Source organism: Canis lupus, chromosome 21 (genome assembly GCF_048164855.1).
Source record: "Canis lupus baileyi chromosome 21, mCanLup2.hap1, whole genome shotgun sequence".
NCBI classification, from domain to species: domain Eukaryota; kingdom Metazoa; phylum Chordata; class Mammalia; order Carnivora; family Canidae; genus Canis; species Canis lupus.
In genome coordinates this window covers 17,680,008-17,696,034 of record NC_132858.1, presented here as the reverse complement: position 1 = coordinate 17,696,034, position 16,027 = coordinate 17,680,008, and positions in this window count along the sequence as shown.

Genomic DNA, 16,027 nt, shown 5'->3' with positions numbered 1-16,027 from the left:
CATAACAAGTCAGTGACAAGCCAGGATGTGGATCAAGCTAAAATCCTGTATGAACCCCCATAAATGACTGGTAGACACCACAGGCTAACCGGAAGCAGCTACCAGAGAGAACATCCTGTGCCCAGCGGCAGGAGTATGGTGGTCTGTGGACCAGTCTAGGCTCATGGTGGACAAGGCCCAATAGAGAGGTTTGCCCAGCCTGTGGGTCTACCTCCTTCAGCCACCTTAGCTCTTTGGCCACTCTGGACGTTTAGAGGGTGTCTCTTTCTGCTTTGCGGAGACTCTCCTGTCTGGTGAAGCTGGTACTGCAGCTGAAGCTCTCCCCTGGCTGCGGACATTAGCATTTTTCCCCAACACGAATGGCCTGAGGTTGACTTAATTATGAGGTTTGCAGAATTTCTCACTAGTATGCATGTTCAGATAGTCAATCGATTTAGGATTATGAATTAAGCCCTTCCCTCAACCCTGGGGGCAGATCTAGGGTTTCTCTGCCACGAGAACCTTCTCTTCTAGTGGAGACCTCTTTCCCCATGTGAGATGTATCCATGGCTTCCGCCACTGTGGGTTTCCTGGACAAGATCCAAGTTCTCATTAAAGCTTTCTCTACTGAGAACATTCTATCAGGCTTTGAGCCTTTTTCATCAGGTTGGTCCTCAGGTAGCACAAGTACAAGTTCCTATGTGGGTGAACTCCTTCTCAAGATCTATACACCTGTAGTTTCTCCTCTGAAGGAAAGTGACCCAAAACTCGGAAATAGGGCAGAAGAATCAGGGTCGTTTTATTCTCAGAATGTAGAGAATTGTTCGAGGGACTATTTACTCCGCTCTCCCATAGACAGCTAGTACCACTCTAGATGCAGAGAAAAGTGAATTGATTACGTACAGAGAATGCGCTGGGCATTAGGGCTCCAGCCTCTCTTCACAACATTGGCTGAGAAATACTATTGGAGGGGAATAAGATTTGCTTTGACTTCTTATTTACTACGGATCAGGGCCCAGAGTCTGTAATGTCAGATGCTGACCCGCCAAAATGGATAAGATGCAAATGTTTTCTGTGTGGCACTGATGAAAGTAAAATAGAAACATTTGGAAGAGCAATAATGACAACCCCAAAGGTTGTGGTCTTCTTGCATTGTAAGGCAGTAGCCAGTTCTATTGCTAACTTAGCCGTATTCTTCCAGAATTCTCTTTTTCACTGAGCACGTGCACACACGCACACACACACAGTTTCTTGCATCTTTTTTTTTTTTTTTTTTTAAGATTTATTTATTTGAGAGATGGAGAGAAGGAGTGGGGGGCGGGCAGAGGAAGAGGGAGAAGCAGACTTCCCGCTGAGCAAGGAGATCATGACCTGAGCTGAACACAGACACTCAACTGACTGAGCCACTCAGCCACCTGACTGGTGCCTGTTGCATCCTTCTTTGAACCACCTTTGTCATCCTGATGTTAGTTTCTTTAATATTCTTACTGTGTATTTGTCTGAGAATGATGTTTCTACCATTTTGAAATCTGTGTGGTGGCTTTCCCTTTTGTGGGGTTATTGATGCTTTATAAGTAAAGATGGACCATTGACTGACCCTTGTCTCATATTTCCTACAAATACAGTTCTCTCTGGGGGAAGGCACAGGGTGGCAGCCATGAGTGAAAGGGGGGGTCCCTACTGTAGGTGCACCCCTCCTCATATCTTCCCTTTCTCAGTTGGCCCCACATTGGCTCTTTCCTGCTTACCATTCCAACAACTCAGCCACCCTGGGAACCCACGAGCGAGTCTTCATTCACAGGACCCTTCTTCCAAAGACCCTCTTCTCATAACTAGCACTCCTGGGGGACACCTGGGGGGCTCAGTGGGTTAAGCATCCAATTTTTTTTTTTCAAAGATTTAATTTATTTATTCATGAGAGACACACACACACAGAGAGAGAGGCAGAGACACAGGCAGAGGGAGAAGCAGGCCCCCATGCAGGGAACCTGACGTGGGACTCGATCCCAGGTCTCCAGGATCACACTCTGGGCTGAAGGCGGCGCTAAACCGCTGAGCCACCGGAGCTGCTCTAAGCATCCAACTCTTGATCTCAGCTCAGGTCATGATCTCAGGGTTGTGAGATTGAGCCCCAGGTAGGGTCCTACACTAATAGTGCAGCGTCTGCTTAAGATTCTCTTTCCCTTACCCCATGCCCCTCCCTACCACACTCTCTCTCCCTCAAATAAATAAATAATTCTTTAAAAAATAAATAAACAAGACAAAATGAAAAGTTCTTCCAGATACAACCACTGGTAACAGTTCCAAGTGTATTATTCCAGACTCTACTCTCTAAAACTTTTATATATATATTTTATAAAAATGTATAAAAAATATATTTTATAAAAATTTTATATATAAGATTATATATATATAATAAATAAATAAATAAATATATATATATATTTATCCCACATACATCATGATTACTTCTCCATAATTTCTTTTCTTACTCAGTTAAGTATCATGGACTTTGTTCCATGTCATTACAGGCAGCTTTACCTATTCTTCCTAACGGCTGCACTGTACTTCATGTATGGACGTATCACACAGTATTTTTGGGACAAATGGGTTGATTCCCAAACCCCCACTGACTGCATGCTAGTTCCAGAAAGCTCTCTTGCCTGCCCACTTTTACACTTGTTAGCAGCTTAACTAGTAGTCTCTCTGCCACATTTCTGTCTCTAACCTTTGACTCCAGCTCTCTGTTGCCACCTCTTGGGATAGAACACCAACGTTTGGATCATTTGCTCAGCTGTGAATTTGGTCCCCTTCCAGATCGTGATTTCTCATTTTGACCTGCTGCTTCTGTTTCCGTGCACTGCCCGATGCCTCCCCAGTCCCAGGGGAGCTGTCTAGCCTTACCCATCCCTCATTCACCTGTGTCTGACAGGGCACAGGGAGCCAACATCCTCGCCCTGCCTAAGTTGGACATGGAGCCCATATGGTCACTTACCCAATTAAAAACTATTCGGGGAGGGGGTGGTGCCTGGGTGGCTCAGTCAGTTGAGTATATGAATCTTGATCTCAGGGTTGTCAGTTCAAGTCCCACACTGGATATAAAACTTACTTAAAAATAAATGGAGGGGGGATCCCTGGGTGGCGCAGCGGTTTAGCGCCTGCCTTTGGCCCAGGGCGTGATCCTGGAGACCCGGGTTCGAATCCCACGTCGGGCTCCCGGTGCATGGAGCCTGCTTCTCCCTTTGCCTGTGTCTCTGCCTCTGTGTGTGTGTGTGTGTGTGTGTGTGTGTGTGTGTGTGTGACTATCATAAATAAATAAAAAATAAATAAATAAATAATCATAAAAATAATAAATGGAGGGATATTGGTAGGTAGGTAGAGAGATAGGTTAAAAACTGTTCTTGGCTTCAGCCTCAAAAATGCAGTTGCCCTTGGCCTACGAGATATCAAGCCATGTAAATATCTCATCATCCAGGGGTGCCTGGGTGGCTCAGTCAGCTAAGCTACTGATTCTTGATTTCGGCTCCGGTCATGATTTCCAGGCTGTGCAATCAAGCCTGGAGCCCCGAGTTGGGCTGTGCACTAAATGGGGAGCCTGCTTCTCTCTCTCTTTCTCTCTCTCTCTCTCTCCTTCTCCCTTTGCCTCTCCCCCTGCTTATGCTCTCTCTCTCTCTCTCTCTCTCTCAAATAATCTCTTAAAAAACCTCATCATCCAAATATGTATCTGTAACAAATGGTCATTTTTTTCAGATAGAAGAGTGGCTATACCTTTTCCCTAGCATCATGTGTGACGAGACCCAGCAGTGCAGGCAGGGGGAGGCGCATGTGCATGAGTTACACAAACTTGGATTTAAATCCCTCTGTTCTGGGCACACCGGGTGGCTCAGCGGTTTAGTGCTGCCTTCAGCCCAGGGCATGATCCTGGAGACCCGGGATCGAGTCCCATGTCGGGCTCCCTGCATGGAGCTTGCTTCTCCCTCTGCCTGTGTCTCTGCCTCTCTCTATATATCTCTCATGAATAGATAAATAAAATCTTCAAAAAAAAAAAATCCCTCTGTTCTGCTTACTAACTATCCAAGGGGCCTTAACCTCTGGGAGGAGTCATAGTTCCAAATCTGACATGGGGGTTGTACTGTCTCTCCCACAGGGTCATTTTGAGGATGAAGTAAGATAGGTTTGAAAAGCATCTAAGAGGTGTTTGAAAATGACAGTTGTGGTGAGATGCTTACTAACAGCTTTTGAAGGGTGATGGCTGATTTCTTGGAATGTCCAGAAAAAGCACCATTTTTCCTTTCCATTAGAATGGTCAGGGCAGCCCCGGTGGCGCAGCGGTTTAGCGCCTCCTGCGGCCTGGGGTGTGATCCTGGAGACCCGGGATCGAGTCCTGCGTCGGGCTCCCTGCGTGGAACCTGCTTCTCCCTCTGCCTGCTTCTCCCTCTGCCTGTGTCTCTGCCTCTCTCTTTGGTCTCTCTGAATGAATAAAGAAAATAAATCTTAAAAAAAAAAAATGGTCATAAGCTGGCTGTTCATGGACACAATTGTACATAAAGGGCGGGTTTGTTTCTTGAACAGAGTGTGCCTGTAAGGCCCTAGACTTTTGTTTTCATCTTCTGATGTGATGCTTAAGAATCTGCCATGGCTGCCTCTGGTCTTTGTAACATTAAAAAAAAAAAACTTATAGTGAGAGATAATTCATAATGAAAATTACATAAAATAAATATACAATTTAACAAAAGATAGTAAAGTTTGTATCTATGTACCCACCACCCAGGTCAAGAAACAGAATGTGGCTGGTGGGCCAGAAGCATCCTGTTCTCCTCATCACAACTCTATTCCCTACATGAAGCTGTGACTCAAATGAGATGGTAACCAGCTCCTTACTTCTCTTTATTTTATTTCATATTTTTAAAGATTTTTTTTTGAGGGGATGCCTGGGTAGTTCAGCAGCTGAGTGTCTGCCTTCGACTTGGCATGATCCCAGTCTGGGGATGGAGTCCCACATTGGGATCCCTACAGGGAGCCTGCTTCTCCCTCTATGTCTCTGCCTCTCTCTCTCTCTCTCTGTGTCTCTCATGAATAAATAAAATCTTTTAAAAAAGAAATATATATATATATTTTAAGTAGGCTCTATGCCTAGTGTGGAGCCTAACACAGGGCTTGAACTCATGACCCTGAGATTAATAGTAAAAAAAAAAAAAAATAGATGCTTAACTGACTGAGCCACCCAGTTACCACTAAAGATTTTTCTTTAAAGATTTATTTATTTGAGAGAGAGAGAGCAAGAGCAGGGGAAGGAGCAGAGGGAGATAATATCCAAGTAGACTCCCCCTGAGTGTGAAGCCAGACACAAGGCTCAATCTTACCACCTATGAGAGACAAAACCAAAAGTCAGATGCTTAACTGACTAAGCCACTTGAGTGCCCCAAAGATTTTTAATTTTGTTTTTATTATTTATTTTTTTAAAAAATATTTTTGAAAGATTTTATTTATTTATTCATGAGAGACAGAGAGAAAGGTAGAGACACAGGCAGAGGGAGAAGCAGGCTCCACTCAGGGAACCTGATGTGGGACTCGATCCCGGGACTCCAGGATCATGCCCTGAGCCAAAGGCAGAGGCTCAACCACTGAGCCACTCAGATGTCCCCCAAAAGATTTTTTTTCAAATAGGCCCCACACTGAACACATGGCCTAAACTTATGACCCTGAGATCAAGAGAGTTCTATGCTCCACCAACAGAGCCAGACAGGCACCCCAAAGATTTTATGTTATTTTATTTTTAAAATATATTACCTGTAAGTAATCTCTATACCCAGTATGGGGCTTGAACTCATAACCTGGAGATCAAGAGTTCCACACTCCATTGCCTATGCCAGGCCAGGCACCCCTCATTTTTCTTTTCTTGATTACCAATGAGATTGAGCACTTTGTCAGACTTATTGTCCACTTGAGACTTTTTCTTTGATGAAATACTTTGGGGCATAAAGTAATGGGCTCTTCGGGACGCCTGGGTGGCTCAGTGGTTGAGCATCTGCCTTCGGCTCAGGTCGTGATCCCAGGGTCCTGGAATTGAGTTCCACATCAGGTTCCCTGCATGGAGCCAGCTTCTCCCTCTACCTGTGTCTCTATGTCTCTCATGAATAAATAAAATCTTAAAAAAAAAACCCAACCTGATTAGCTGTTCATCCAAGTTCTTTCTTCTCCTGGCTGTATAGGTAGACCACATTTCCCGGCTTCCCTTGCAGGCATAGGAGCCACGTGGTGGGGATCAAGCTCATGGAATGCAAGCGGAAGTGACACAAGACATTTCCAGGCCTGGCCTTGAAAAAGCCCCCACCATGAAAGTCTCTTTTCTCCCTCCTCTGCTGGCTGGATGCTCATGTTTAGGATGACTTTGTGGAGCAGAACCTCCCCTGATCAGGAACATTAATTTTGGACTTTACCTGAGCAAGAAAAAAGTTCCACAATTGTGATCCTTGGCTGCTCTTACAGTTCATCCATTCTAATATTTGCCCATTTTTTTAAATTAAGCCTTTTCTTTTGATTTAGGAGCTCTTTTTGGATGCAAGCCTTCTGTCAGTTATATACGCTGTAAATTCATTCTAGCCCATGCTACACCTTTTCATTCTATCAATACTATGTTTTAAAGAATGAAAATTCTTCATTGCAATATGATAAAGTTTATCACTCTTTTCCTTTATGATTAGTGCGATTTTGCATTTGTTCATAAAACTTTTCCATCTATGGTTAAGAATGTATTCTCTGGTTTTGTTATCTAAACTTTTTAAATATTTTTAAATTTATTTTTATTTTTTAAATATTTATTTATTTATTCATGAGAGACACAGAGAAAGAGAGAGAGAGAGGCAGAGACACAGGCAGAGGGAGAAGCAGGCTCCATGCAGGGACCCCGACGTGGGACTCAATCCCGGGTCTCCAGTATCATGCCCTGGGCTGCAGGCAGCGCTAAACCACTGAGCCACCCAGGCTGCCCGAACATACAACTCTTGATCTCTTGTGGGTTACTTGGAAATGAACTCAGTACAAGCTCTTCACCCAGTTAGAGGCCATTTGGGATTCCCATCTGTCGGTCCCTAACAATTCCATCTTTTCCATCCCTCTCCATCCTTCATCTAAGTGAGTGAAAGGAAAAAGATTACCCCGGACAGGAAGAGAGCAGGTGTGAAAAGCAGCACATCAATTGCACACCAGGGTCACCTGCTAATGTCTGCTGAGGCTGGGGGCTGATGAGGAGGACGCATGGAGGTGTCCTGGGCTTCAGTCAGAATTCTGGCCTGCCTTGTGAAAAGCTCAGATTCCCTTTCTGGCCCATGCAGTTTCCTTTCAGCCTACCACCTGCCACACAGCAGACACTCGATAGATAATTGTGGAATGACTGAATGACCAAGGTTCTTTGATATAGGCCATCAAGGACACAGATTAAACTGTCCCACCGTGCCTTCTAGCAGCTCTTTTCTCCTACACACCCATCCAGACAGTCACTTCTGGCAGCTGCTACCAGGAGGCTGGTGGTGCCTGTTACCTCCTCTAAAGAACTGATAAGACTAGAAGAGGACAGACACAGAGATATTACACGTGGGGAGGGGGAGAGCAAGCCCTCCCCCAAATTCCAGACAAACAGCTGCGCCAGGAGCCCATTAACAATTCAAGGTCAAGGCGGTTTCTTTATTTCCCCCACCCACCCCACCCCAATAGTTTCTCCAGTCCTGCTTTCCTTTAGCGACTGCTAGTCCTGGGTTATTCTCATTTTCCTACTAAAAACACCACTTCATTAAATAGATAAGACATTTTGCCTACATTTACCTGTAGAGGGCACGAAAATGATCGTTTGGTAAAAATTTTTAAATCTTACAAATGGGGGGTGGCGCCTGGCTGGCTCAGTTGATGGAACGTGTGACTCTTGATCTCAGGGTTGTGAGTTCGAGCCCCACACTGGGGGTAGAGATGACTTAAACGTAAAATCTTAAAAAGAATATCTTTTTTTTTTTAAGATTTTATTTATTTACTCATGAGAGACAGAGAGAAAGGCAGAGACATAGGCAGAGAAAAAGCAGGCTCCATGCAGGGAGCCCAATGTGGGACTCAATCCCAGGACTCGAGGATCACACCTGGAGCTAAAGGTAGACACCCAACCGCTGAGCCACCCAGGCATCCTAGAAAAATCTCTTTTAAAATAGAAAATAGGGGCAGCCCGGGTGGCTCAGCGGTTTAGCGCCACCTTCAGCCCAGGGTCTGATCCTGGAAACCCAGGATCGAGTCCCACGTCCGGCTCCCTGCATGGAGCCTGCTTCTCCCTCTGCCTGTGTCTCTGCCTCTCTCTCTCTCTTTCTCTCTGTGTGTGTGTGTCTCTCGTGAATAAATAAAATCTTAAAAAAATAAAAATAAAATAAAATAAAATAGAAAATATTACAGGGATGCCTGGGTGGCTCAGGGGTTGAGCATCTGCCTTCCACTCAAGGCGTGATCCCGGGGTACTGGGATCGAGTCCCGCATCGGGCTCCCCGCAGGAAGCCTGCTTCTCCCTCTGCCCGTGTCTCTGCCTCTCTCTGTGTCTCAAATGAATTAAAAACAAAACAAAACAAAACAAAACCAAAAACAGGGCTGGACTGATGCTTCCTATCCAAACCCACTGTATTCTATCATCGCTTAATATTATCCTTGGGTTCACCGGCTCGGTTTAGGATTCATTTGGGATTCAAACCCGGTCCAGTCTTTTCATTTAAAGATTTCTTTATTTATTTTGAGAGAGAGCACGAGCGAGCACCACCTTTTCATTCAGTCGGAAGCCGTCTAGGACCTTCCTTCTGGGCCACGCTTCGGGCCACGGAGCAGCTTAGACAAGTGGCAAAAGCTCCCAGGTCACAGAACTCTACCCTGACCACGTTTTTTCCAAAGCTACATTTTCATCTCCCACCACCATCCCCATTTGCTGCCGGGAGAGCTGACCCGGGAAGCAGGCCCACGGGCCGCCTCGGCCTCTCTCCTCAGCCTCTCCTCCTTGGAGGCTGAAATGGAAATGAGAGAACAAAACCCTGGGGGGAGAGGGAGGCCAGGTCGGGGAGGGGAGGAATGGGGGCTTCCCTCCACCCTGGGAGGTGGCCTCTGATCAGGACCTGGTTACCTGGGTGACAGGAGTCGTCCTCAGGCCTTGGCAGAGGCCCCCCCACCCCAGCCAGAATGCTAATTTACTCTTCTTCAAAGCTCATTTCTTTATTATTTTTCTTTAACAAGGTGCTGCCGCCCGCATTTAAAGAGACTTTGTCCTTTGTTGGCCTTTCTGAATGGTCTTTATTTTATTATTTTATTTTATTTATTTTATTTTATTTTATTTATTTTTTCTGAATGGTCTTTAAAGCCACGTTCTGATTGAAACAAAACCCCCATCTGCAGTAGTGTCCTCACGGGGCCTAGGGCCGGCCTGGGTAGGGCCCCCTGGGGAAGGCCCACAGCCACCCGGAGGGGCACCCTAGTCTCCCGAGCGTGCTGGAGGAACCCGGGTGCCCATCACCAGACGCCCTGAAGACCCCGAAGCTTGAGGAATTCCAGTCCTGGCTCCAGGGGGCTTTGAATTTCTAGACCCCAGTCTCCTCATCTCTGAAATGAAGAGCTTTTATTCTTGCCAGATTCCCACACACCTCTGTGCTTTCACGTTAGCTGTAAACTGAACGGTGTCCCCCCACCCCCTAAATTTCTATGTGGAAGCCCTTACCCCGAATGTCACTGTATCTACAGATGGTGTCTTTAGGAGGCAGTCAAAGTTAATGAGGTCGTAAGGGCAAGGCCTGAATCTAACGGGGTAGAAGCCTTCTAAGAGGAAGAGAGACTCCAGGAGAGGACACGAGAAGTCTGTGTACCAGCCGGGGAGAGGGCTCTCACCCCAACTCGACTCTGCCAGCACCCGGATCTCAGACTCCCAGCCTCTGAAACTGAGAGAACATACACCCCTATTGTTTAAGGCACCCAGTCTACGGTATTTTGTTACGGCGGCCAGAACTGACTCATGCAATATGTTTAAGACTCATTTTTTTAAAATTTATTTTTATTTATTTATGATAGGCATAGAGAGAGAGAGAGAGGCAGAGACACAGGCAGAGGGAGAAGCAGGCTCCATGCACCGGGAGCCCGACGTGGGATTCGATCCCTGGTCTCCAGGATCGCGCCCAGGGCCAAAGGCAGGCACCAAACCGCTGCGCCACCCAGGGATCCCCTAAGACTCATTTTTAAAAAAATATTTTATTTATTTATTCATGAGAGAAACAGAGGGAGAGAGAGGCAGAGATACAGACAGAGGGAGAAGTAGGCTCCATGCAGGGAGCCCGATGTGGGACTCAATCCTGATCCCGGGGCTCCAGGATCATGCCTTGGGCTGAAGGCGTGCTAAACCCGCTGAGCCACCCGGGCTGCCCAAGACTCATTTTGTTTACCTAAATACACTTATGTAAAAAGGAAACTTGACTTTCCCTTTGTAATTGGAAAATCGGTAGCACTCACCATAAATAGAATGAATCAGAGTCATTCTGGCACAGAGCCTTGAGCCCAGCCAGAGCCTTGAGCCCAGAATATTCAGGGGCCTAGAAAATGCTTTAATGTAAATTTCTTTTAAAATCAGAAGAAAAGGGTGCCAGTGGTGAGGGTCTGCCTTCTGCTCAAGGCATGATCTCCAGGTCCTGGGATCAAGTCCCACATCGGGCTTCTGACAGGGAGCCTGCTTCTCCCTCTGCCTCTGTCTCTGCATCTCTCTGTTGGTCTCTCATGAATAAATAAATAAAATCTTTAAAAGAATAAAATCAGAAGAAAAAAGAAATACAATAATGAATCCAGCCTGGATTATATTCTTATTTTTATCAATGCAGTTATAAAATATAATTTTTAATTCTTCTTTCCTTCCTTCCCTTAACAAAGGAAAGGGTGCACGGAGCAAAAGTGCCTGGGACCCATGAAAGTCAGAATGCAGCCCCGGAATGAATGTACGCATAAAAGAAACACAATGGAAACAGAACGATGCTACTAACTTCTAGCAAATACTGCCTGCTAAAATTTGTTTTCTTTTTTTTTTTAGAGAGAGGGAAAGGGTGAGCTGGGGTGGAGGGGAGGAGTAGAGGGAGAGAGAGAATCTTAAGCAGCAGGGAGCTGATGTGGGGCTTGATCTCACGACCCCAAGATCATGACCTCTGCTGAAATCAAGAGTTGTACACCTAACCAACTGAGCCACCCAGGCACCCCTGCCTGCTGAAATTTCTGTTATCTCCTTTTTGTGCTTCTTCAGTCCTTGTTAAGAAAGGAGATTAACACGGGGCTCCTGGGTGGCTCAGTCGGTTAAGCATCTGCCTTAGGCTCAGGTCATGATCTCTGAGTCCTAGGATCCAGCCCCGAATCAGGCTTTCTGCTCAGTGGCGAGTCTGCTTCTCCCTCTCCCTCTGTGATCTCTCTCACTCTCACTCTCTCTCAAATAAATAAATAAAACCTTGATTTAAAAGAAAAAAAGGAGATTCACATGTATTAGGTATTTAGCTAGTAGAGACATGCTAGCACCAAATTAATACTTTCTTCTTGAGAAATCAGGATCAAAAGAAATTGAAAAGGGAAAAGCTGGGGTGCCTGGATGGCTCAGTAGTTGAGCGCCTGCCTTGGGCCTAGAGCATGAGCCTGGAGTCCTAGGATTGAGTCCCACGGGGCTCCCTGCAGAGAGTCTGCTTCTCCCTCTGCCTGTGTCTCTGTCTCTCTCATGAATGAATAAATAAAATCTTGAACAAAAGAAAGAAAGAAAGAAAGAAAGAAAGAAAGAAAGAAAGAAAGAAAGAAAGAAAGAAAAAGGAAAAGCTTTCTCAGTCTGTAATTTTTTGTTATCTATACACCCAAAATTGCTTGACAACCCTTCTGTTGGCTCATCCTGTACTGGGGAGACACTGGATTTGATGATGATGATAGTGATGATGATGCTAATGTTGGTTATCATATTCCTGTGGTCTAGGTTTGGTATGACTGCTTACTGTATTTCAGGCCCTGGGCTAAAAATTTTCATATTCAAATCTCACATAATCCTCACAAGGACATTGGGAACATGGACTATTATCTCCATTTTATAGATAAACTAAAGCTTAGAGAGGTTAAGTAACTTGCCCAGAATCACTTAGAAAATGTCAGAGTTTTAAATCCAGGGCTGATTGGCTCTGAATCTCATGTTCTTAATCCCTAGGTTACAATTCCTATCTTTGTTTCCTTCTCTTCCATTAGTTTTCTACAAAAACAAAACAAAACAAAACAAAAAACAAAAACAATACATTGTAGGGTTCCCTGGGTGGCTCAGTTGGTTGGGCATCTGACTCTTAGTTTTGGCTCTGGTCATGTTCTTGGGGTTATGAGATCGAGCCCCAAATTGGGCCCCACACTCTCTCCCTCTCCTTCTGCCCCTCCCCCCACTTGCACATGTGTGGGTTTTCTCTCTTTCTAAAAAATAAAATAAAATCATAAAAAAGTCAGACGCTCAACCGCTGAGCCAGCCAGATGTCCCTATAACTGTTTAAAGGTAGTTTCTAGAAAAAGGCAAAATCATGACTCATAGAGGTATAAACTGGACACATATTAAAGATCTCATTCTATCCATTAATCAATGAAGGAACCAGGCAGATGTTAGAATCACAGAATCTGGGCAGCCCCGGTGGCTTAGCAGTTTAGCTCCACCTTCGGCCTGGGGTGTGATCCTGGAGACTCAGGATGAAGTCCCACGTCGGGCTCCCTGCATGGAGCCTGCTTCTCCCTCTGCCTCTCTCTCTCTCTCTCTCTCTGGGTGTCTCTCATGAATAAATAAACGGAATCTTTAAAAAAAAAAAAAGAATCACAGAATCTATAAATAGACACATTTATAGATCAAGAGTATTGAAATGAATATGCAAATAAAGGCAAACTGGTTTTCCGATGGGGTGGGGGAAAGTCAATTAGACCTCTATTGGACACAAAGAATTTGCATGTCTATAAGGATATTTTGCACGCTATCACTACTACAATTTACAGAGTTATATAAGAACTCAAAGACAAGGAAAGGCTGGCAGTTTAGAAAGGGTGTGTTGGTGGTGGCCCGGGTGGCTCAGTGGTTTAGCGCTGCCTTCAGCCCAGGGGCTGATCCTGGAGACCTGGGATCAAGTTCCACATTGGGCTCCCTGCATGGAGGCTGCTTCTCCCTCTGCCTATCTGTGTGTGTCTCTCTCTTTAATAAATAAATAAAATCTAACAACAACAACAAAAGGTGTGCTGAAGGTGGACTACTCTATTAGGCTCTTAAGCTCCTCTCTAGCAAGCAAACATAAACATATACTCTGTAGTCTTTAAACACACAGACTCGGGACTATCCTGTCCATGGTGTCTGAGAAAAGTATTTTTTCCCAAGTCCTTTTCAGATGATTTCTGAGACAATCCACCCCCCAATCAGTGACAAAGCTGTCACAATGGGAGGTTTTTGCTTCATCTAAGGGTGGAAGGTGACAATTCTCCACCCTGAAGCCCCTGGAAGGGTCCTGAGCAGGGACTAGGCTCCATCTGTGTACATATCTGCAAAGGTGACAGCCATCACGAAGCAAGAAAAACCCTGACGCTGGGGAAGAAAGAAGACTTTGCAGATGGGAATACGGTATTGGGGAGGAAAAAAAAATTTTTTTTAAAGATTTTCTTTACAATCTTAAAAACAATAAGTAGCTTAAAATAATTGATATGCCAAAGAGCCGCATCTTGGGGTGGCAAAATTTGCTCCCCACGGTAGCAAGTACAAAGAGACTCCAGAGTGGGGTTCCTTACAGTGCCAAGTAGCTAAAAAAGCAGATGAAGCTGCCCAGGTCAGGAGAAAAAAGAGCGTGGTGAGGACAGTAAGCAGCAGCATGAATTTCCGCTCTAAGGGGAAAGTTCCTACTTGGCTCTAGCCAACCATCGCCAAGACCAAACATGGGCTGATATTGCCAAGTGTCTCATCTTCCGAAATAAGGCAGAAATAAAAATTTTAATGTAAAAACCTTTCAATTTTATTTATTTGTTTTTATTTCATTATTTATTCATGAGAGACACGAGAGAGAAAGAGATAGAAACACAGGCAGAGGGAGAAGCAGGCTCCCTGTGGGGAGCCCAATGGGGGACTTGATTCTAAGACCCTGGGATGAGGACCTGAACCAAAGGCAGACATATGCTCAACCACTGAGCCACCCAGGTAACCCAAGACCTTTCAGTTTTAAAGGAAGAATATTTTAAAGATTTTATTTTATTTTATTTTATTTTTTTAAAGATTTTATTTATTTATTCATGATAGTCACAGAGAGAGAGAGAGAGGCAGAGACACAGGCAGAGGGAGAAGCAGGCTCCATGCACTGGGAGCCCGACGTGGGATTCGATCCCGGGTCTCCAGGATCGCGCCCTGGGCCAAAGGCAGGCGCCAAACCGCTGCGCCACCCAGGGATCCCTAAAGATTTTATTTTTAAGAAATCTCTACACCCAACATGAGGCTCAAACTCACAACCCTCAAATCAAGAGTCATATGTTTCACCAACTGAGCCAGCCAAGGCCCCTCTAAAGAAAAAATATTTTGGGATGCCTGAGTGGCTCAGCACTTGAACCCCTGCCTTTGGCTCAGGGCATGAGCCCGGATTCCAGGGTTCGAGTCCCACATTGGGCTCCTTGCATGGAGCCTGCTTCTCCCTCTGCCTACGTCCTTGCTTCTCTCTGTGTCTCTCATGAATAAAAATTTTTAAAAGAGAATATTTTAAGTTTTAAATGTCATTCATTTTTGAAGAGGCTATTGAGAGAAAAACCGTCTAAAGGCGTGATACACAAGGGAAACCATTTTAGATTTCTTTTTTTTTAAGATTTTATTTATTTATTCATGAGAATACGCAGAGAGGAGAGAGAGAGGCAGAGACACAGGGAGAGGAAGAAGCAGGCTCCATGCAGGGAGCCTGATGTGGGACTTGATCCCAGGTCTCCAGGATCATGCCCTGGGCTGAAGGCGGTGCTAAACCGCTGAGCCACCTGGGCTGCCTCCTTCCTTTTTTTTTTTCTTTTTAAGATTTTATTTATTTATTCATGAGGGACACAAGAGAGAGAGGCAGAGACACAGGCAGAGGGAGAAAAAGGCTCCCTGCGAGGAGCCTGATGTGGGACTTGATCCTGGGACTCCAGGATCACACCCTGGCCCAAAGGCAGCACTAAACCGCTGCGCCACCCAGGGATCCCCCCAGATATCTTTCTAAGTCAACATGACTATATAGAAATTTTATTCAAACCCAAACCCGGACTTATGGCCCATCACACATGCATTTCACATCTGCTTTGTGAATGAGTCACCTAAAGGAAAACCATCTCGTCCTTGAGCTACCACTCAATGCTCCTATTTCCTTCATCGCTTTACCACAGAACTCGTGATTCCTGCCTAAACGCTAAACTATAATCTTTGGGGCTTCTACAAGACACAAGAAGTACATAACCTTGTAAAATCTATTCCTTCTCCAGGACAGTTTCTTCCCTGTGAAGAGCGTGTTTCCCCAAGCATCTGTCTTAACTTTGGCTGGAGGAAAACTCTCTTTTTTTTACTTTTGGACATTCTAAAAGGTTTGTTCATTTGCTTCAACAGGTAATTCATTCACATTGTTCAAAAATTTAAAAGGAAAAAAAAATTTTAAAGGAAATGAAGTGTATAGTGAAAAGACCCCCCCCCCCCCGCCCCTCATACCCAGTTATCTAATTATCCTCACTAGATACAAGCATCCTTCCAGGGCTGCTGTGGACATAAGGAGGCAAATATTATTCTTCCCTTACCTACACAGATTATAGCATACTTTTCACATTGTACCATATTTTGCTTTTTTCCCATAAAGTTTATCTTTATGAGCCTTCTCCATCAATACATAAGCAGCTTCCTCATTCTTGTTTATGGCTGCATAGTATTTATTTGTATGCGTGTTCCATAATTTATTTCACCAGGTCCCTCTTGATAGGGATTGTTTCCAAAGTTTTGCTATAATAAGTAAATCGGTATTTATGTTAGTTCAAATGT